Below are 22,272 nucleotides of genomic sequence, written 5' to 3'. Positions count from 1 at the left end.
CAATCCAATAGTTTTACTCCAAGTAAAAAGCAGCGCAATATATAGAGAGATGATATTCAAAGATTTCAATGTTCTTATTGGATTGCCTGTATGCAGATATCGCTCAGAATTGCTAATATGATTTTAATTCAGTTTTTCTCTACTACTTTCAGAGTTTTTTATTGACCTTGCTGAAGCAGAGAAGTGACATAATCACAAATGCGACCAGTTGTGCAGCTGTTTCTGGTTAATAATGATTAATGCGAAAAAAAAACAGCTCCTTGCATTCAGAGCAAGAGCAACCAACATGCTCACTTGTTGAGTTGGGTATTTTCCAAGCTACTGTTCCTTAGCTGTAAAGTTATGTGGTGAGCAAGGACCTCTGAATCCATCAAGAAGACAGGAAAACTAATATCGCACTGCCGTCTTGTGTACAAAATATTTGTTCAGCTCTAACGTCTGTGTGCGTTGACAAGGCATCTCAAAAGGATGTATTAAATAAGAAAATGATCCTTTATGATACCATTCCTGTGGTTGGAGCGTTGTTTCGCCCTTTTACATTCTACAATTTTTACAGACAAGGTTTTATCACTGGAGTTGTACAGAACAAGTGTGCATCAGTCCATGAAAATCATCAGTACTGCTGTTTTTTAACGCTTGCGTTAAAAGACAAAGCAAAGGATATAACCTGTAAATGTCTTCATGTCTTACAGGTTATGAAATACAATTTCTTCCTTTCTTAATAATTTCTTAGTATTGATAGATGCTTTTTTGGAATTTTAACAAAATCACAATTACAGACATTTGGGGTTAAACTGTTATTCACATACTCTAACAAAGAGAAACGTTAGTGTCTTCCAGTTTGTGAGCCCATTTCTCAAAATATAAAAAAAATAAGTTATAAATATTGAATTGTTCTATTTTGTAGGCTTGCATAGTCTTATTCATATTTCAGTTAAACATTTTCTTCTGTAGTAATTTCATTTGATATTATATTAATCCTGATTTACAATTTTTGGACATGGTTCATCTTAAATAATTTTGTAATTAGTTTCAGTTTTGGAAAATCGCACCCAGAAGCTACCAAAACTGGTAATGTTCATGTAATGTGTAATGCAATAGCAGTATTTTGGGTGAGAAAACAAAAGGCATTTCTTGGTATGGATCCCAACACTTCATAAGCGGCGTTCAAGGACTTCTCGCTTCGGATAAAGCTGTCAATACATCATAGATTTTTACTCAATCAATATCAGCAGTGTTATCGCTACCGAACGCTAAATATAGATCCTGGCAATACTTCGTGAGATCTTTGTAAGAAAATCCAAAATACTACAGAAGCAATCAAAGGTATACGTTTCTTTTGGATCGAGAGGAGGATAATTATGAGACTCGAAACATGCCTGTCTTTTCTTTTTTTGAGGACAAATGGATTATTGAGGTGTAAAGATGGGTTCAAAACCAATCATCTGCTATTGCTGCTGTTTCTTTGATAGTTTCTTCAAATCCTTCAACTGATCATCGATATCGAGGAATAATATTACACAAATTGTGGTTTTCTGTTAATTGCCAATTTTATTGTAATTACATCTTTGTTTACAGATGTCTTGCATGTATCACAAGGTATAATAGTCGCTGTGCGTCCTCAGCTAAAATGTTTTAAAAAGTACGACATAAGTACAATATGCTTAACAACATTTATGGTTATATCTATATTAAAATGAAGGTAAATATACCAAGATATTAAAATACAATTTTAAAGTCCTAACCTAACAATGCTTGTGAAGTTTTCCAATAAATCCGAACTGTAATTTTGAATTATTATTGCTGAGAATGCAAAGAGAGTACAAATATCAAATTCAATGAGTGAAAATACAAAAGTAGTTCACTAAACTGAGTTTCTTCCCTGAAATGATTTGCTTGCGAAACACTAAGCAGCTTTGAACGGATCGCGGGAATCAGATATAAGATGGGTTAAGAGTGTGCTTTCCAACTTTTGAGTAACATTTTTCTTTGATAGGGCGGAGTTGTCTTCACAATCTGGGTTAAATCAAAAGGAGTGACGTCAGTACAAAACAGCTTTCCTTCTTGGGGAACAACGGTTGTGTTCCATATTTCTAACTATTTTGGTTTCGAGATCTCAATTTAGTGTGAAACATAAAAGCCAGCCGGCTAAATGGTCTTTCAACTAATCGCCCGTGCAGGGATCAAACCCCAGCTGCTGGTACGAGTAGCGTAAGGCTCTGCAACATGCAGACGAGGAACTAATCTCTGCTTCTTCATTATATACACAGTGAGCTATATTTGCAAGCCTACTGCCCCCTACGGGCTCTGTATTTCATTGCGGTACAAGACCGGTCGTGGAGACTTCTCGGTCTCGGTGAAAGTGATACACTCCGTAAAATTTCAAGACATTCATTTGTTTTTAAAGGAAAATCACCAACAGCGGCCGAGATCTATTGGAGGTTTTTTTTTTCATTCTATACTGCGATTTCTGAAGGGTACCCTGTGAAAATACGAGTTTTGACGAGAAGGGATAGACATATATGGTCAGCAGGCTTGGGGAATTGGACCTTATGGTGAAGGCTGCGGGCTCAGCAGCAGCAGACCCTGATCAGTATCGGTTGACTCCGATATTTACCTTAGTGTCGATATACTAAGATGTTTTGGTAACGAGGAAGGAGGGACAAAGCAATTTGGCAGAATGTGTGCTATTTTGTTGACTATAAATCCCCACATGCTGTGTTCAGAGGGTCATTATTAAAAAAAACGTAACAGTAAAATCTCTTGTACTTCACGATTATGAGTGCCTGTTACATTGTGTCTCACACCTCAGTGTCAGAATTGTGAGACGATTTTGTAATCAGCAGAAATTGCATTCACCTTTTCCCAATGCATTCTCACATGCCATTTTCTCCCATGCCATGTTCAGAGGGTCATATTTTTAAAATGGTACAGTAAAATGTCCTGAAGTTCAGGATTGTGACAGTCTGTTATATTGTGTCTCACACCTTGATGTCAGAAATATGAGACAATTTTAAAATCAGGAGGGAGGGCCCTAGCAATATAACAAACATTGCATTTACCATTTGACAATGTATTCTCTCATGCCATGTTCAGAGGGTCGTATTTAAAAAACGGTACAGTACAATGTCCTGAAGTTCAGGATTTTGATAGTCTTTTCCATTGTCTCTCACTCATCTGTGTCAGAATTTTTAGACATTTTTATAACCAGGAGGTAGGTTCACAGCAATAAGCAGAAAGTGTGATCACCCTCTGCTCATCCTCAGTTAACCATATATTCTCATATGCCATGTTCTAAATATCCCATTTAAAACTGCTATATTAAAATTTCTTGCAAAATCCAAGAGTTTGAGACTTTTTATGACCAGAAGGCAAGGTCGTGGAAAATATGCAGAAAGTGCCAGTGAACTTATGTTTTGCCTTTGTCTTATTTACTCGTTGTATAACATGCCAGATTGTATTATTGTGAGTTGTGTTTCTGAAATGTGTTTCATACAAAAATGCAATTTGGACAGTCTCTACTTACATATTCCCCTTTACTGAGGATATGTACAGTAATACATCCGGATAAGTATTTTTAAAAATGACTGTAGAGAGCCATCTACAGGCGAAAGGCGGCATGACATCACAACAGCAGCATTTAAGATGGAACGAAAAACGCGAAGAAGCTGGCGAATAAGAAGCCAACTTCAGCCTCGTTAATGCAATAGCATTAGGTGAGGTGAGGTGGGAAAAAAAGCAAATTTTATGCTTCAAATTCAATACATTTTATTTATTATGAATGTGCCGGAAATTTTTCAGTACTTTAGAGGGTTCTGCCATTTTAGATGTTATGCTGTTCCTGTCTGATTTATCAAATGTGTCATTTAAATCTCCCGTCATTTCTATATCAGTCTGAAGGCCTTGAAGTAAAGATTGCAATTCATCCAAAAATGCAATTCATCCAAAAAAAGTTTCCCACTGGTGATACATACAAGGAAATGAATGTACATTATCCCCCAAAATCAACAAATTTAAAATCAAATACCTCCCTCATCTGCAGGTGGAGAGAATAATGTCAGAATAAATACAGGTTTAAAAGTCAAGAGCATTGATAGTCCTATTTGAAAATGACACTAAAATGCTCACAATATATTAAAAAGCTCTGTAAAATAATAAAAAATAAAACAAGGTAAAAATAAATAATACACAGTTATAAAGCTCAGGAATTATCAATGGGAAGTTACAATGGGTTGATATGATTTAAAAAATAAAATGTTTGAAAAAAATCCACTTACAATATGCTAAAAATGGCAAGAATACTTAAAACAGGTGTGTAAAATTAAAAAATAAATAAAACAAGTTAAAAATAAATACTAAATGGTTTTAAAATTCAGGAATGTGATTGGTCAGATGCTTACGATGAGTGTTGCTGGTGTTTCGTGTGATTTACCGAAATGAAAAAAATATTCAATTTAAAAAACGGCAAGAGCTCGTATGAAAAAAAAGTTCTTCAGTATCTTTGTTGTAACAGCTGCACCAGAACTAGTGTATTCATATACATCAGAAAAGTAGCTGAACTTGACTGATTTATATTCAGTTATATGCATTGGGGACGAAAAGGAGACTTACAGTGCCTTGCGAAAGTATTCGGCCCCCTTGAACTTTTCAACCTTTTGCCACATTTCAGGCTTCAAACATAAAGATATAAATTTTTTATTTTATGTGAAGAATCACCAACAAGTGGGACACAATTGTGAAGTGGAACGAAATCTATTGGATTTTTGAAACTTTTTTAACTAATAAAAAAATGAAAAGTGGGGCGTGCAAAATTATTCGGCCCCCTTGCGTTAATACTTTGTAGAGCCACCTTTTGCTGCGATTACAGCTGCAAGTTGCTTGGGGTATGTCTCTATCAGTTTTGCACATCGAGAGACTGAAATTCTTGCCCATTCTTCCTTGCAAAACAGCTCGAGCTCAGTGAGGTTGGATGGAGAGCGTTTGTGAACAGCAGTTTTCAGCTCTTTCCACAGATTCTCGATTGGATTCAGGTCTGGACTTTGACTTGGCCATTCAAACACCTGGATACGTTTATTTGTGAACCATTCCTTTGTAGATTTTGCTGTATGTTTGGGATCATTGTCTTGTTGGAAGATAAATCTCCGTCCCAGTCTCAGGTCTTTTGCAGACTCCAACAGGTTTTCATCCAGAATGGTCCTGTATTTGGCTGCATCCATCTTCCCCTCAATTGTAACCATCTTCCCTGTCCCTGCTGAAGAAAAGCAGGCCCAAACCATGATGCTGCCACCACCATGTTTGACAGTGGGGATGGTGTGTTGAGGGTGATGAGCTGTGTTGCTTTTACGCCAAACATATCGTTTTGCATTGTGGCCAAAAAGTTCGATTTTGATTTCATCTGACCAGAGCACCTTCTTCCACATGTTTGGGGTGTCTCCCAGGTGGCTTGTGGCAAACTTTAGACGAGACTTTTTATGTATATCTTTGAGAAATGGCTTTCTTCTTGCCACTCTTCCATAAAGGCCAGATTTGTGCAGTGTAAGACTGATTGTTGTCCTATGGACAGACTCTCCCACCTCAGCTGTAGTTCTCTGCAGTTCATCCAGAGTGATCATGGGCCTCTTGGCTGCATCTCTGATCAGTCTTCTCCTTGTCTGAGCTGAAAGTTTAGAGGGACGGCCAGGTCTTGGTAGATTTGCAGTGGTCTGATACTCCTTCCATTTCAAGATGGTCGCTTGCACAGTGCTCCTTGGGATGTTTGAAGCTTGGGAAATCTTTTTGTATCCAAATCCGGCTTTAAACTTCTCCACAACAGTATTACGGACCTGCCTGGTGTGTTCCTTGGTCTTCATGATGCTCTCTGCGCTTTCAACAGAACCTTGAGACTATCACAGAGCAGGTGCATTTATACAGAGACTTGATTACACACAGGTGGATTCTATTTATCACCATCAGTCATTTAGGACAACATTGGATCATTCAGAGATCCTCGCTGAACTTCTGGAGTGAGTTTGCTGCACTGAAAGTAAAGGGGCCGAATAATTTTGCACGCCCCGCTTTTCATTTTTTTATTAGTTAAAAAAGTTTCAAAAATCCAATAGATTTCGTTCCACTTCACAATTGTGTCCCACTTGTTGGTGATTCTTCACATAAAATAAAAAATTTATATCTTTATGTTTGAAGCCTGAAATGTGGCAAAAGGTTGAAAAGTTCAAGGGGGCCGAATACTTTCGCAAGGCACTGTACATGGATTTTATTAGGTTTTAGGAATCAGAAAATTTATTTGTACGTTTATGCCTACGAGCAGAAATAACTTCCTGCTTTCAGCGCTTTTATTGTTTCTGCTTGTAACCTCGAACAGAGAAACCCGGTACTGACTCACAGAAACGCCCCGGAGTTTCTGTGTTTCTGGGATTTAAGAGGGATGTACTGTATGAAGACAGTAAAGGGAGTTTTTTTTCCCGCTGTAGAGTATGAAGGCGGTGTGACGAGTCTGGAGGGTGGAGACGCGCATTCCGCACGGGGAGCGCAGAACAACGAGTTTCCCCTGCAGCTCACCGAGTCCTGTCCTATATAACCGCTGAGCCTGGGACACACTGAATCTCTAACCAGCGTTGGCGATGTAAAGGGTTAAACCCAGAAGTCGAGAGTGGAGTTTTTGTATAAGTGTAAGATTAAGGGAATAGGGTTTTGGGGAGTTTGGTGCACAGAAGAGGTTTCGGTTTAGGTTTAGTTTGCTTTTGACACATTTGTAACGGCCATGGCGGCCTGTAGATTCGGCATGCGCCGTTACTTTTGCGCACGTTTGGTGAATAAGGGTGGTGAGGGTTCGGCTCACTCGGGTGATATTTCACGGTTGGACTTTTTAAGGAAGGTGTTACAGAAAGGATTAAGGCATTAGATGTCAAATGCTTAATCACTTTTCTGAAGGGAATTGGTTTTGACATTAGTTTCAATCGGCGAAGTTACTGGAAGAATTTTGGATGAAAATAGAGGAGAAAAAAAGATGTGGGCCTGATTAGAATGTTTGAATGGCAGAAGCTGATGGATCTTTCTAATGTGGTGTGAGCCTGGTCAGTACCTGGAGGGGAGACCTCCTGGGAAAAACCAAGGTTGCTGCTGGAAGAGGTGTTAGTGGTGCCAGCAGGGGGCGCTCACCCTGTGGTCTGTGTGGGTCCTAATGCCCCAGTATAGTGACGGGGACACTATACTGTAAACAGGCGCCGTCCTTCGGATGAGACGTAAAACCGAGGTCCTGACTCTCTGGGGTCATTAAAAATCCCAGGGCGTTTCTCGAAAAGAGTAGGGGTGTAACCCCGGCATCCTGACCAAATTTCCCATTGGCCCTTACCAATGATGGCCTCCTAATAATCCCCCTCTATGAATTGGCTACATTACTCTGCTCTCCTCCCCACTGAGAGCTGATGTGTGGTGAGCGTTCTGGCGCACTATTGCTGCTGTCGCATCATCCAGGTGGATGCTGCACATTGGTGGTGGTGGAGGGGAGTCCCTATTACCTGTAAAGTGCTTTGAGTGGAGTGTCCAGAAAAGCGCTATATAAGTGTAAGCAATTATTATTGATTAATAGGACTGTGATTGTTCGCATGTTTAATGAGATGGTGATGAAGGAAGATGTTGTGACATGGTTGTCTAAGTATTGTTTAGTGAAAGGTGAGCTTCAGAAAGTCTTGGATGATGATGGCATCTGGAACTGTTCATGGAGAGTACCTGTTTCATTGCATGAAGACAAAAAATGGTTATGGTGGATTTAAACACATTCCTTCTTTGATTGGATTATGTGAAAATAGAGGCCTTGTGTTCTACCAAGGGCAGCCAAAACCGTGCAGGAGATGTGGGGAGCTGGGTCACTTTGTGGATGCCTGTACAAAGGTGGTGTGTGGTAAGTGCAAGGAAACTGGACATGCATATACTGAATGTACAAGCGTGAGGAAATGTAATCTCTGTGAGTGTGAAGGTCATGTGTTTAAAGACTGTCCAAATTCCTTTGCAAATAGAACAAAACTGGTAAGACCGATGCAAAAACAGGAAGAGTTTGAAGAGGTATTTAGGGCTGGAGCAGTGGTTCTGGATCAGGAACTGGATGTGGTTGACGTTGAAGAAAGTGGTGAAAAAGAGAGCGAGGGTTCAGAATGGAGTGAAGGAGATGAGGCTGAGGTAGAAGAGAATGATAATGTTGCAAAAAGTGAGGTGGAATCTGATTTGATTGGTAGCATCTCTTCCAATAGCCTGCCACCTGTGGAGACTGAAAGTGCTCAAATGAAATGTACAGAACAGTGGGTGCAGTCTAAAAGAGACATTGGATTTAGAAAATGATTTAACTCCGAGCAGAGTGAGGGAAGATCATTTTCCAAGTCCTCAGGTAGGTTCTCCCATGGGTTTAGATGTCTCCAATATATGTGATCTTACTGACCAAGCTTCAGAACCAGAGACTCAAGGATGGCAGGTGGAGAAATATCCTATGGATTGTGGGGGTGGTGGAGGAGGAGACAATTAAAGCAAAAGTGGGGGGGGGAGGCCTGTATAGTAGGTGTCTATACACTTGAATGATTGTAGCCAGATCTTTTAGTCTCCCCTGGTCCTACTTTAAGTATGGCTCTTAATATTGTGTCCATAAATGTGAGAAGCATTCGCTCCAAGTTAAGGGCAAGGACTATATTATCATTTGTGAGGAAGGTAACTGCTGATATTGTGTTGTTACAGGAGTGTGGGTTACCCTTTAAAAACTGCTATAAGGATATGGAAGAACTGTGGACATTGGGCCGATCAACCTGGTGTGGGTCCAAAGAAAATAAATCTGATGGTATAGCTGTTCTAATTAAAAATAAGATGGTAGAGGTACGACAGCACCTTGTAATGAAACCAGGGAGAGCACTGGTGGTATATCTGGGTTTCATGAATGTCTAATTTAAACGCTTAAATATATATTGTCTGAGTTGCTCACATGACAGATATGTCCTAATTCAGGAACTGAGTATATTTATTGGGATGGGATTTTAATTCTCTTTTAGAAAGAGAAGGCAGAATAACGGGCGAGAGACAGGTCCAATTTGATAAATCATCAATATTATTGCAAACATTATGTAAAGATTTTAAACTGAAAGATGGCTTCAAACTTCATAGTCAGGGGAGGGCAGGTTTCACATGCCACAAGTCTAATGGGACCCAAGGCTCACGCATTTTGTTTTGGTACTTGATTTTACTTGCATGACCGCAGGCCTAACCCCTGTTTTTTTTTTTCTCTGACCATTGTCTACTGTCATTTACAATTTCTATTCCAACAGCTGTTACTGTGGAGAAGGGTGTGTGGAAGCTCGATATTTTGCTTCTGGAAGGTGAGGTAGTGACGCACAGGTTCAGGGAAAGATATAAGGAATGGCGGTCTTTGTATGACCTGTTTGGCACAAGAGCACAGTGGCTGACCCTGCGCTCTGACCCCCAGCTTCTCTCCCTGTCTGTGTGTCTCATGGAGTTAGAAAGACTACAAGCTGTGCAAACTTCCAAATCTGTAACATCATTTCAAGGGTGTATGATAGATCATTCACAAGATCAAATGGCTGTTTATTATTGTAAGAACTGTAGTTCACTATTGTTCTTTTGACTCTTGAGCTTGCATTATACAGCCGTTGAGTGCATTTTAAACCTAAGAGATATCCAACTGATTCAACCTGTCTGATGAATGTTAAATGGGTTGTGACTTTTGGCAAAGTTTTTTGCAACATTATTTGTTTCATGAATACCATTCATCTCTATAACAACTTTCCTGTACCCTGAACATATGTTTTAAATTGCTTGATCCCATTTGGTGCAACCTTTGCGTTGTACTTGTAATGTGTTGTTTGCATTAGGAGTGTGTTTAATAAGCAGAAAAGAAGCCCGTTTCTTCTATTGCTTCTGATCTTATACAGTGGTCAGAATCTCTCATCCAAAAGCTGATGAGTAGGAGGGGGGGAAATTAGTGCAGATGCACAATCCATAAAAAAACATTAAAGAGCATAAAGGTTTTCATCACATGGACTTGTTTGACTGTTTAGGATTAATGTTTTGGTGGCAGATCAATTAAAGGACAACAACCAGAAACACTGGTTCTCACACTGAATGCATTCTCCTTCAATAATCTTTTTTACCAACAGGTGAGTGGAGTTGCCATGGGCACCAGAATGGGACCCAGCTATGCCAATATCTTTGTTGGCTGGGTAGAAGAACGTTTCTTAGCTTGCTACACTGGCTATGTCCCTGACCTCTTCAAGCGATATATTGATGACTGCGTCAGTGCCGCCACATGCTCCAACGATCAGCTTAAGTGCTTCCTGCACCATTTCACCAACTTCCACCTGTCCCTCAAATATATGGTTAACATATCTTCCACTACTCTTCCGTTTCTGGACATCAACTTCTCCATCAACTACCCCAGACTCTCCACTTCTGTTTATTACAAACCCACGGTTTCATACAGCTATCTCTTGTATAGCTAATTTCACCCCAAACATACTAAAAATTCTCTCCCTTTTTCACAGTTCCTTCGGCTACAACAAATATGCAGCGACGACATCGACTTCCAGAACCAAACCCTCAAAATGTACTCCTTTTTCAACAACAGAGGATACCCCAGCAGTGTTATTGACAGGGCCCTTGCCCGAGCCAAAAACACCCCTTGGACCATCAACCCAATCAGGAACTCCCACCGTAACAACCGCATTCCTTTGGTGCTTCCCTAACACACTTCCTATCCCCAGGACTGTTAACGACAACTTTTCCATCCTACAGGATGATCCCTCCATTGGGGCCCTCTTTTCTGACTGCCCCATCATCTTATATCGTCAATCACCTAATCTGCGCAACCTTCTTGTTCACAGCTCCCTTGACCGCCCTCAGCAACCCTCCACACCAGGTACTTTCCCCTGCAACAGAGCTCGCTGTATCGCCTGCAAGTACACATCCAACACCACACTCATTCAAGGCCCCTCAGGACAATTCTGGATCACCCAGATGGCATCTTGTACCTCCAGCAACCTTATTTACTGTATCTCTTGCAGTAAATGCCCAGTTTCTCTCTATATTGGAGAAACAGGAAGGGGACTTGGAGACCGCTTCAGAGAACATGTCAGGGCTGTGAAGATTAAAGATCTCTCCAAAAACCATTGTTTCTCATTTAACCTCTGATGGCCATGACCACTCTAATCTCTCCGTCTTTGTTCTCAAAGATGGTTTTCTGAACTCATACATTAGAAAGACTACCGATACCAAACCAAACTTATCCTGCAGCTAGGATCACAACTTCCCCCTTCTCTAAACGACAGACTACTATTCTACTAAATTTTCTCCATTCATTGGAAGTTTCATTTCACACCTCTCAACACCTATTCTGACTTCACACCTCTTGATTGGCCTCTCTTTCTGTCCCCTGCTCCCGCCTCTCACCCTTCCTCCCTCCCAGCTTTTGTTCTCCCACTACATTACCTTTGCCTACTGCCTTCTCTCTCACACCTGAAGAATGCTCCACGGCCGAAACATTGTTTTCTTTTTTTCAGCATGGAATAAACCTATTACTTGTTCCTTAACAACCGGAAACAATATCTTCGGTCTTTCCAGAGCTGTAAGTAGTCATTCCAAGTTTATTAACTTGTCTCTGTGCTTGTATGTACTCTTCAATAGCCACTGATGTTATTTACAACAGCTATTTTAAAAAAGTAAATTTGCATTCTTTGGACTTCTTTCTAAAGAATTGGCACATTTGGTGGCTCTGTGGCTAAGGATCTGCACCTGTGGCTGGAAGGTTGCTGGTTTACATCCCACGGTCGGCAGAGGAATCCTACTCCATGGGGCTCCAGAACAAGGCCCTTAACCCCAACTGTTGTTGATTGAAAGATTTTATTAAATGTGAAAAAAATCTGAATGTGAAAAAAGGTCAAAATGCTATTGAAAAAAATCAGTAATGTGAGGAAAGATGGATTGTGGGAGCCCCTTAACTACCCATGTCATGCTGTATTTCTCACTCATTCTACTGGGAGTGGTGCCGTCGCTTCTGGATAAAGTCTGTCAGTGGTCATCCCAGACGGGTCAGGTATGACTGCTCTTCGGCACAAGAGACACGTGACTTGCGAGGATCCCGACAGTGTAGCCTTTCTTTCAGAGCCCGGATAGCTCAGTCGGTAGAGCATCAGACTTTTAATCTGAGGGCCCAGGGTTCAAGTCCCTGTTCGGGCGGTTGTGCCTTTCTTAAGTCTATTGTGAATCTCATTCTAAATAGTCTTTTATCTTTCACTCTTCTAGCTGTACTGTGGTTATTTTAAATGTCCATTACTTGTATTTACTGTAGTGTATTTAGTGTTTCATTTCACAAACCGAAAATGTTCAATAGATCTTGTCACTCTACTCCACGTAATCATCTAAATTAAATCACAGTAGAATACAGAACACGCAGTGAGGAGCTCACACAGTGAGTACTCTTGAATACGACGAGAGGAAAGGCACACTGCACATCTGCAGAACATCACGTCCGAGTTTACAGCGACAGCAGAGGTTAGAAGCGAAGTAGTTTTTTATTACTCGCTCGCTGAACGATCTCTCAAGAAACCTCGGTTGAGATTTAACGGGTGTCTAACAATCACGTTCAAAAAGGTGACGATAAGTTTTTTTTTTTAACTAGGTAGCCTTAATGGCAACACAGTGTGAGTAATCTTAAAGCAGCTGCAGATGGAGTAGCCGTAATGGCAACACAGTGCTTTGAGTTCGGCTTTTCTTATTTCTTCTGCAGAACCAGTGGTATCGGAATATATTGATCCGTATAAGAAGCGCTTTCGGTTTCTGATCATTTTTATTGAGCGCTGCTCTAAACTTTACATTTGCTCGGGCTAGTTTTCCCCATGAAAAAAAGACATATCCCTAATTACATGATTTCACTTTTCTTATCAACGAGTAGAAATAAAATATATACTTCATTATAAGTACCACAGGCAAGATGGCTGGTGGTCTAAGGCGTTGCGTTCAGGTCGCAGTTACCCCTGGAGACGTTTGTTAAAATCTCACTTCTAATAAAGAGGTCTTTCTCGTTAGAATAGAAACGATAGAAGCCTTAAGCAGGAAAAAAATCACAACATCTCGCATTTCACGTGTTTAATGTTAACTGTCTCAGTGGTTGCCTCGGTGATTGATGGCTCTTTTCCCTCGCAGGGTGACGGCAAACTTCTTCAGAGAGGGAGTCTCCCACGCACGGCTTTTCTTTATCAAGAGCTGAGACAACAGAAACAGACTTCAAACTGACATGAATTACTTCTTGAGCGTTTATGACTGTCTTTAAAAGCTGAGAGCAGGTGAAAAAGTGTTTGGAAATGAGGCAATGACTGCTAACAGTAAACAGAGCTGACGCTCAGCTGCAGACAAGCGCTCCTCGTTAGTATTGTAACGCTTACGGCCGACAGGTACTGTGTAAGAGCCGGCGTACCAGAGCAGGTGACGTCACCGCCCTTCCCTGTGATAGCAGGACTACAGCTAGTGGGCTGTGGAGAGATCTCTCTTTAGCTCACGGGGCTGGGTCGCTGCAGAGAGACGCGGAAGTCCCGGGTTCGAGCCCCGGACGGTGTGGGGCCGACCTGATGCGGCAAGGGCGCCCGCCTGAGCCCCCGTTGCGTTACATTGGTGTCAGAAGCGGGGTGGGATAGCCCTTCGCCGGGGACGGCGATTTAAGCGGGGGAGAGTGTAACGCTTACGGCCGACAGGTACTGTGTAAGAGCCGGCGTACCAGAGCAGGTGACGTCACCGCCCTTCCCTGTGATAGCAGGACTACAGCTACTGGGCTGTGGAGAGATCTCTCTTTAGCTCACGGGGCTGGGTCGCTGCAGAGAGACGCGGAAGTCCCGGGTTCGAGCCCCGGACGGTGTGGGGCCGACCTGATGCGGCAAGGGCGCCCGCCTGAGCCCCCGTTGCGTTACAGTATACTGCTGAGTACCCCCGCTTGTTGCGCGGTAGACCGGGGTACGTTTCTGTGACAGGGCGCTGGTTTAATTTTTTAACAACCTGACTTCACTTAAAAAGTGTGTACTGTGTACTACGTTTCGGACTAGTTAGTGCGGTAGAATATGGAGATCATCTCCAGCTTTGAGCTCAACTGCAACAAGAAGTCATACTAAATGTAGTATAGTGAGTAGAAATCGCGAGACAACAGAACGAGAGAGTAGAAGGCGGGAATATATGGTGTAAGGGCGTGATCTGTGTAGTTAACAAAATAGTTAAAATAATATAAAAACGTCTCTTTATTAAGATACACAACATTTATGGCGACGAGAGATGAGTGCTTGACGGACTCAAAGCGAGCAGAATACTGCAGATTTTTGTTCTCTTGCTGGTAGAAACGAACTTTTGAATTTTCGGACTTTTCGTTTAGCTTGCGCCATGGAAGATATGGCAGCCGCGCCGAGAAGCTTTGCTTATGCCCAGCTTTTTCTACCGCTTCTACTGAAACTCGGAGCTCCGGATTTGTATGCGGAATACAAGATATGGATGGAGTCGTACAGATTTTTTTAAATAGCCAGTGGATCTACAGAAGCTCCGGATGCCGTGAGACGTGCTACATTACTGCACTGTATCTGGGTGCCCGTGCAGCGGATTTTCGCCAACCTCCCTGTTGAAAAAGGTACATATGAACAGACTGTAGCTGCCTTAGACGCTTACTTTACACCGCAGAGAAATGTGGTTTTGGAACGGCATAAATTTAGGCAGAGAACTTCAGTTGATGCTTTTGTGACTGCACTAAGAGGACTGGCTAAATCTTGTGACTTTGGAGTATTGGAAACTGACATGTTAAGAGATCAACTTGTGGAAAAATGTGCACATAAGAGACTATAAATTGCTGCAGGAGGAAGGGCTGACTTTAGAAAGAGCTCTTACAGTCGCTAGAATTCATGAAGCAGCTCAAGCAGAATCAAGAATGCTTTCTGACCACAGTGACAAAGTGACACTGAACGGGGCGCTCGCTCAAACTCAACAAAAGCCGAGCAGCAGGACGCAGTCATGCTAGAGATATACTGTAGAAGAACAGGGGACGGCTGACATTACATGTTACAGGTGCGGACTAACAATGCACAAAGCAGATGAATGCGGAGCGTGAACAGCAAAATGTGTACACTGTAAGAAAACAGGACATTATGCACACGTCTGCAGAACATCACGTCCGAGTTTAAGGACAGCAACATCAGAGATTGGAAGCTAGGGAGTTTCAGGTCTGTGTTTTTATTATAGGTTCAAGAAAGTCTGAATACCTTTGCAAGAAGTATTTCAGAATCCCACTCAAATCCAGTACGAATGCCGCATAAATCTGCATTGTACAATTAGTATACTGTTTGTCCGTTGAATCAAACACGCCTTATGAAGCATTTCTAAAACAGGAGAGATCGTTAGGGAATGCGTCTTCCTGTAAAAATAAAATGACTTCAAGGGCACTATAAGCAGAGGTGTGAAAGCCTGCTCTACAGAAGAACTATAGCCAGAGATGCCAAAGAGGTCGAGATTTCACCACGTGAGAGAAAGCATCTCAGAAAACGAAGTTGCGGTCGTTTCCACGCGTTATAAAACCACTAGGTCAAACAACAAGAGCTGAAGAGAGTAACGCGGCCGAGCGCTCTAAGGAGTTGGCTTAAACCTCCAGTCTCTTCAGGAGCATCTGTTGGATTCGCACTGCTACAGCATATCTCCTTGTTAAGTATCCCTTTTATTGTTGTTGCTGCCTCCAGGCGATGTAAACCAGATTCAGAAAAAAATAATTTGAACAACATTATTCCCATATTTGCTCGAAGGCGCGGTGGCCAAGTGGTAAGGTGTCTGTCTCGTTAACTGAAGACCGTCGGTTCAATCCCCACCCGTGCCTGTTTCATTTGTCGCCGCTTTCCTTCAGTTTCAATGTCTTCAAAGAACTCGTAATGTAGGAGTCTCAATAGTAAAAGAACATAACTGTCGCCAGTGATTACTATTCTTGCATATCCTGCCTTGTTTTTTAGTCGACAAAGCTTGTCTCTCTTCACACCCATCTTCCGAATGATCGCCTCAGCACTGGGAAGGAACGTGCGCTTGGTAAACCCCCCCCCCCCCCCATGGTCTGATCACAAACAGATCGGGTGAGCTGTCAGTCCAGGTTGGAAGTGACGTTCGAAAGCACTAAAAATCTGACTTTGGAACGAGAAGACCGTGTTTTTTTAACGAGTAAACGATAAAATAATATACTGCCTGCAAGACTATGTCAAGTTCAAGTTCAAATTCAAGTTTATTGTCATTATACTCATATACAGGTATATATTATAACGAAATGCTATTTAGCTAGCTCTCGGACATAAGTAGTACAAAGAAAAAAACACAGAGACAGAGACAACAGCCGATGTGCAAAAAACAACAACAGGCAGTGTGCAAAACAACAAAAAGGTAACAGGTTATGTGCAAAAACATGCATCAAAAGAATGAAATAAAGGGATAGAAATTATGGGGAGTGAACTTTTGACATGTATGGTAGAGGTAGATTTTCAATGTGTTTGGGTTTTTGGTAAGAAAGAAGGCACTGTGAGGTTCAGATCATAGGTGAGAGGTGAGGTGAGAGTGAGAGAGGCTGGGAGTTTAATAGTTTGATAGTGCGGGGGTAAAAACTGTTTCTGAGTCTGGTACTCCGGACCCGAATGCTCCGGTACCGTTTTCCATGTCATGCTAAACGCCACAAATTGTGTTCGTCCAGTCGTATCAATCGTCCTAAAGTTACAGAAAATCGGATGCAACTGGTACAGTCAGCACCCATTTCTTCAGGATAGTGGAGCGGTTTAAAACAGCAAATTCACAGTTTTGTGTCTTTCAATCTTTGTGTTCCGCTCTCCAAATAGAAGCACGGGTTCAAATCCCACTCCCGACAGTCAGGCGTTTTACCTTGTCTTTTTTACCTGCCTTTACACTATTTCAGTCTTGTTGTGCTCGCTGACAATCACAGTACAAGGAAAACGGAGAAACCGCTTTGGAAAAACATAACGGACAGAAAAAAGCTTCGTAAGCACGTGAATGTGATTAGCAGCAGTAAGGTATGCATTCAAATGTTTAAGGCAGATTTATAAAAGCAGCAGAAGAAAGGTGCAGCACAATGCAATTTGTGAGAGTTCGCTGGTTTTTATGCTGCTTGGATTTCTTTCAAGCCTATGAAGTGACCCCCGTTTTATTTTCATTTTCAAACTTCAGAACCGAATAACAAAAAGATTTCATGTGTGACAGCATTCCGTTGCAAATACCGTTTCCACGATGTATTCAGCGACGGGAATGAAATATTTTAGTGCTGGCTCAAATGCGAGGAATTTCAGAAAAACCTGGAAAAGCAACGCTTGCAGTAAATGACAAATTTAAAGCGTGTAGTCAGCATGAACAGAACAACGCAATGCTCTGTAAAAACGATCTGAAGCCGCAATTGCTCTTTTATCTCGGGCAGTTCATTCCGATACGATGTTTCCGCAGTATAAATGAAATGCCGAACTCCAAACATGTTGTTGCCATTATTGTTACTCCTGCTGCTGTAGTTTTAAGCTTTAATCAGTGGGTATGTAATGTTGTAAAGGGGCTGGACTACTTTGTTCAGTCCAAATTCCATTATGTGAATTTATGCTTTTTTAATATAAGCATTAACAATACAATGCGTGCTCAAAAACCGTTACTTATTAGCTTAAGAAGCGGCAGTGTTTTGACAAAGTGTGGTATTCGAACAGATAATCCTGAAGTGTTTAATACTTGCTTGTGAGCAGATCTCCCTCGATTTAGACAAACTCTTGTTCGGCCGATGATTTCAGATCAAAATCTGAATCAAGTGGAAAGAAAGCTGAATTACGCTGGGTACTGGGTATCACTGTTACGCCATCAGGTCATGCTAGGAGGATTGGCGGGATCAAATTGACACAGAGGGACCCAATGTGGGGGCTGAACCCACAGTTCTGAGATTAAGAGATTCTTGCTCTTTGGACTGCGCCTATATAACTCTGGTGCTACAGCAGTAATGTTTCTGGGTGTGGATGAACATGACATAATAGACTGACAGCAGGAACACGTGACAGTATCGCTATATTTGTCTGCAGTATATTGTGTTGAGAGCAGCAATAACTTTCCTGCAGAGATGGGAGTGCCCTTAATACAGCTCTTTCAATCAGACAGAGTAATAGGAACCGACCTCAAGTTTCGGCTGTGGATCCATCTGCACATGGGGGAAGAGACAGTAAAATAGCGACGAAGAAACAGAAAGAATTGTGCTCGCTGCAAAATAGGAAAGAAAGAGGTGTTAGGACACGTAAAACAGCTTGGCGATAATTTGCAGCGACAGTTTTATGTTATTTAGTACACAGATTTCTCTTCATGTTCCTTAAGATGTGTAATTTGTATGTTTGAACAAACAGTAATTTGTATGAGAACAGTTTATTCTAAAGTCCTGTCAATTAACAGCGGAGAGCTACCTGGTGCACGTCTTCAAGAAGACTCTCTTTAAGACGATTACAAGTTTCTCGAACAAATCTGCGTCATATTTTTAAAATAGTTTAGCTAATGAGCAACGAGAGTATAAATGAATTCTCCCACCCTCCATTCGAAGATAAAACTCCATGTGCGAGTCGAAGTTTCCTTGAAGCTACAGATGTTCGTCATTATTGGACATTCCCCGGTGATATTGACTAAGAAGCTCAATTCTTACGTGCTGTAGTTCAACGTGCGCAAAACACTCATATCCCCTGCAAATATCGGCATGGTCAGTGATATTCTCAACAATTTGTGCCATTGCAATTCGTGCCATACTTTTTCGCAATGTATTCTGACAAGCCAAGATCAGAGGGTCATATTTGAAAAATGGTGCATTAAAATGTCTTGTACTTCAGGATTTTGAAAGTCTATTACATTGTCTCTCACACCTCGGTGTCAGAATTGTGAGACGTTTTTATAATCAGGGGGGAGGGCCGTAGCAATAAGCAGAAAGCACAATCACCTTTTTCCCAGTGCAAGTCCATGTTATGGTGAGTTTTTAAAATTGGTTTGCGATTTTCTAAAATATATTCCATACAAAAATATAATTTGGACAGTCGCTATTTATTTGGATATTCCCTTTCACTGAGGATGTCTACAGTTTTCCAGCCGAATTAGTACTGATCGAATAGAGCCATCTACAGGCGAAAGGCGACATAACATCACAGCAGCAGCATTTAAGGCGGAACGAAAAACGCGAATAAGAAGCCAACTTCAGCCTTGTAGCAGACCCTGGGAGGCACGCTCAAAATAATCATCTTTCCCAGTACTTCAGAGTCATATTTAGAGCGCTTTACTGCAATTTTATGTGATTGATAGGAGATGTGAAGCCATCGAGCCTGTACTGCCATTTCTCATGCTTTCTCTCAGTGTCGGAGCTGCAATTGCGTGTAAAGGAGGCGACTTGAAAATGAAACGTGTAATCACCTTACAGAGGGTCTTCACGACGGGGTGTGTCAGCTAGTTCTCCATTATCGTCAATTTACTGGACTTCTGAAGAAACCTATCTACAACGAAAATACAAACTGCACAGTTTAAGGTACATGAAGAGAAATCAGTGTGCTGATTGACTCAAAAAATGTCGCTACAAATAATCTGCCAGGCTTATTTACTTGTTCGACCACCTCCCTCCGTCCCCATTTGCTGTTAGCACAATTCTTTCAGTTTCTTTTCTTGTATTTTCCTTGCTATTTTAGTGTTCCCCATGTGGAGATGGATCCACAACCGAAACTGTTTTCACCCTGTGTTTCTGCAGCGTCAGTCTGTATAAGGATCACAACTTGCACAGCTCCAGTGGCGCAATCAATCAGCGCGTGGTACTTATACAACAGTGCACAGCGGAGTTATGCCGGGGTTGTGAGTTCAAGCCTCACCTAGAGCAGTGTTTTCAGCTACTGAAAGCAACTGTCGAGTTTAGATACTCTTAGGTATTTGATGGAGATAAACTAACATCAAATGAACAAGTAAAGGTTTATTTTGAGTCACAATCAAAGAAGGCTCCACAGCTGAAACATTATGTTTCCTTCTCTTTTCAGCATGGAATAAACCTTGACGCAGCTCCCTACTAAAATTACCATCAGCTGTGTACCTCCAACTGACCTGTACACAAATATATGAGAGAGGTCTACTGAGATGAGAGGAGCACTGAAGACTTGAAAAAGCTCTCACATTAGATTCTGTGTTTTTGTTGTTCCCCAGATTTGTTTTTAATGTTCTTTTTCTTTTGAAGGTGTTGCGTTTGGTTTTTTTTTTCATAGTTGTTAGACTACTACAGGGATTTACCTAGGTTCCTGGAAGATTCTCGTTTTGTGTTTGTTGTTTTTTTGGGTTACAACATTTTTTTTTCTATTGATAGGACCCCACGCATTACTATGGGAGTAGTTAACTTTAGTTCTTACATTGTACAGTACCTGAAATTACCACATAAACTACTACTCTGTTTCCCTTTTTTTAAAAGGCACAAGTGAAGTTTGTTTTTCCTTGCTGCTGATTGGTAGCTACAATGGGTCAATTGCAATAAACTTATATACAATAAACTCCGCTGAAATTTGTCAGCAGCTCTGTACTAAACCTGTTCTCGATTGCAACAAACCTAAAATAACAGCTGCTGCCCATTAGATGTTACTGCATTAGGAGTCTAGCTTAAACCACCTCTTCATAGGTTTTAAGCAACTCGGTAGCGGACTAAGCAGAACAATTGATCACATTAGAACTGTCTTGAATGTAATGGAAATAATGTACTCATTAATTAACAAGCTTATGCACCACTTGCTTGAAAATTATTATTATATTTAACCAAAATTGCTTTCCAGACACCACAAATATTCACAATGAATGTTATCATAACACATTTTTAGTAATACAAGTGTTATTTATGAATAATTAGGTTCCATGTATATCTTTATTAATAGCTGTATTACAAGTAATGCATATACAGTCTTTATTACAGTTAGTTTTCAGTTATCCTGGGTAGGGAAGAGAATGGAAATTAAGGAAATAAAAATTTAAAGGGCTTAAGTCTTCAATGTGTTCTGTCATAGCTGTGTGTTGTCACATCTGTCATATCTGGGTGTTAATTTAGTATATTTGATGTATTATTTATTGTGATTTGACACTACACTTGTATTTGACACTACACTTCTCAGGAGAAAGCAGTACAATTTTTTTTTTATTTGAGGGTACAGAAATTGTATTGTATGGCCAGATGTAAGGTTACGTTAAGAAACCCTTATTGTTACCTTTTGCAACGTTATTTATTTAAGATGGTTCTTCAGAATAGTGTCCCTTACGTATCTGTGACTGTGGTCCAACAGTAACGGTGGTGAAATAGCCGGAATGTGTGGGAAGAAGATGGAGATGGAACAGGAGGTTTATTCAGTCGATAGAAAGGTTGTGTAGGACTGAACACACTGCGGTTATGGTACTGGGTTTAAGAGCATTACGATCCTACAGTCTCCTGATCCATAATCAGATGCGTTATCCAATGCACCACTGGCCCTTGTACCGCATTCCTCAAGTGCACCACTGTGAGCTTGCGCCGCTACAATAATACATCGCCCCAGTCCAAATTTTCTCAATTAGGTGCAGGTTTTCTATGTGTATTTAGTTAATAAGTCTTTCATTTTGTCTGTTTTAAAAATTACATCTCTTTAAAACGCTGAAATTCACTGTAGCGGCGAGGCTTAATAATAAGGCAGAATTAAGTGTTTCTGAGCTTCCCAAATGAGGCCCCATTTCTCTGTTCATCTCTGTGGTGCAGCCACAGAGAGACCATTAGTGCAGGGTGATTTAAGGTCCTAGGACAGCTCCCAAAGGGGGATGCACTTAGCTAAGCCTGGCTATCATGATCAATGGTCATCCATTGGCGCCTATCTGTCTAGGGAGTGCCAGATGGACATCTGGACTGCATTTCTAGGTGTCAGGAGTAAATGACTCATATCTCACCTTGATCAACCAATCAGGGACTGGTAGGGCTGAATAACCCACGTGGGACTCTGATGCCCATGGAACTTTCAGCCAATCAACGAGCTGAAGTTCCTCCAGGTAAAAACGAGATTCAGAGGGATTCTGGAGAGGATTCTGTGGACTATTCTAAAGGGAATTCAAAGGAGAATTCCAGGGCAGGACGGCCCAGGAGCAGAAGGCTCCCAAGGGCAGGACATTCTCGCAGCGCGCCTCCTGACCATCCTGAGACTCAGCCCGGACAACCACGGAACGGCCAGTGTGTCCGAGTGCCAGAACTTT

At 41.4% G+C, this 22,272-nt stretch overlaps 1 non-coding gene across 1 annotated transcript; it reads left to right on the top strand.

Annotated features, from left to right (window-relative positions):
• The first annotated feature begins 12,149 nt into the window (after positions 1–12,149).
• Positions 12,150–12,222, top strand: trnak-uuu (transfer RNA lysine (anticodon UUU)). The gene has a single exon. It is a non-coding gene; the product is annotated as a tRNA-Lys (tRNA).
• The last annotated feature ends 10,050 nt before the right edge of the window (positions 12,223–22,272 follow it).

Source organism: Atractosteus spatula (genome assembly GCF_055471065.1).
Source record: "Atractosteus spatula isolate fAtrSpa1 chromosome 10 unlocalized genomic scaffold, fAtrSpa1.hap1 SUPER_10_unloc_5, whole genome shotgun sequence".
In the NCBI taxonomy this organism is placed as follows: Eukaryota; Metazoa; Chordata; class Actinopteri; order Semionotiformes; family Lepisosteidae; genus Atractosteus; species Atractosteus spatula.
This window is presented reverse-complemented; position numbering and strand designations above follow the sequence as displayed.